This window comes from Blennius ocellaris (genome assembly GCF_963422515.1).
Source record: "Blennius ocellaris genome assembly, chromosome: 3".
Classification (NCBI taxonomy): domain Eukaryota; kingdom Metazoa; phylum Chordata; class Actinopteri; order Blenniiformes; family Blenniidae; genus Blennius; species Blennius ocellaris.
In genome coordinates, this window is record NC_137652.1 from 4,179,252 (window position 1) to 4,181,350 (window position 2,099).

Below are 2,099 nucleotides of genomic sequence, written 5' to 3' on the forward strand. Positions count from 1 at the left end.
TGACTAGAATTCAGATGAAGAGGATCTCGATGAATAGGCCCGAAATTGTTTTTTTTTTTCTTGTTTTTTCTTCTCGATTTTCTCCCGTCTGGTTGAAAACTATATTTTCAAACTCTACAACTTCCAGAAAACTGCGGGAACTCCAAATTATTGCTGGGACATGTTTTCCAAGTCACAGATGTTTAAAGCAGACAGATCCTGTTAAAAAAAAAAAAAAAGGGGTGGGGGGGGGGGATCGTCAAGATGCATGAAAGATTTACTGTAGGATGTTTTCAGGAATAATGTATTTTCCATGATTCTCCCCACAGACCTTCAAAATCGCAAATCCCCCTCTGGGTATCTGCTGGTCATTTGTCATTTCTTAAAATAGTCCGCAGCAGACAGGACTTCTTCATCTGTTTGAAACATTTTCTTTTTTTTCTATTTCTAATGAGGTTCTGGTTGTTTTCTATGCGTAAATGTCAATTCAGCAAGTATGGATGCAGAATAATGATCGAGCTCCTTGAAGGAGGCTTATTGGTTGTGATTTTTGAATTCTCTGTCGTAAGTCTGACTCGACATGTTCTAGTTGCATTTGGAGCATATTGTTGGAACCCATGTTCTTCTTCTTTTTTTTTATTATTATTATTTTTAGGCAATTGACGAATTTAAAGAGGACAAACAGGCATGTTCATGATTTTCCTGCTATAAGCTCCTGTTGTGTCTGCTCCTCAGCCAGAGTCTGAATTTACACATTAGAGAAATAAATCGCATTTACAGATTGCCCGGCATCTCCACAAGCGTTGCATATCTCAGTGCAGTTATTCATCATCATGTGTCACTTGCAGGAGGCAATCAGGGGCCTCGTCCAGCAGGTTTCCATTCGAGATTACTGCAACGTGGAATTATGATTCATCTGTCTGTTGTGGTAAGTAATACGTTGTCAGTGGATGAATTATGTATTAGTTTTACACACACACACACGCACGCACGCACACACACACACACACACACACACACACACGCGCGCACACACACACACACATCCAACAATGTGGATAAAGCAGTGGAGGCAGCTTCCTGCATGACAAAGTCTGCAGAGTGTTAGTTCAGGTTGGACCGAAGCTGGAGACACGTGGGGAGATTAAAGACTTGGACCGGTTTGATAACAGTGACTCTGAAGGTGGATTAAAACGGCATTTTTGTCCGACTCTGTTTAACCGAGCAGCACGTTATTGACGACGTTTCACACGTTTTCCAAAGTCAGAATGAACGGCTGAGGCCACGTTCACTGCAAAAAGTCAAATCTAGGCAAGATATCATTTCTTGAATTAAGTGAAAAATTACTTGTTTTCAACTAATAAGTCATTTTTGCTTCAAACTAAAATTGTCCGCTAAGATTATTATTCTAGTTTTAACATGATTATTACTTTATTTTCTTATTAGCTAGAATGTTCTTGGCGTTGAAGATTAAAAACTAGTTATAAGTACTGTTTGGTTTAAAACAAGCATTTTTCTCATTTTAACATGACTGACCATTGAACTAACATTTCATGAGCCCAACCTTCTTATTTTAAGATTTGAAAATAACAACACATGAAAATAAAACTTGATTTGAGTCCAGAAATGCTGTTTTCAAGACGCTTGGTCATATGGGATTAGAATTATTATTTTCCTATTTTTGAAAATCTTGTCAAGTTAAATTTTATTGTTCTGTTGGCAGATAATTTTGCTTATTTTAATAATTTTCTTGTTTTAGTTGATTTTTTTCGGAGGAGTTTTCGCAGTGTTTACACGTACCTCGGTATCTGAAAAAAAACAAAAAACTGTGATATTTCTCTGCATTTGGGCGCATTTACACTAAAAAACGCAGCTACGAATCCAAGTTTCTGTTTACATCTAAAGGAGGGTTGGTGGATATTTACGTCACAATTTGTGACGTCCTGTTTTGTTTTATTCCAGGATTCTGATTGGCTTTTATGGCTTCATGCTTCTCGCTACACTGCCCCCTGCAGGTTTGGCATGCTCATAGCAGCTCTGAACCACGTGTATAAGCCTGTCAGTGTCAATTAAGATTTTTTTTTTTAAACATTGAGAGGGAAATATCTGTTTTAAAAAAA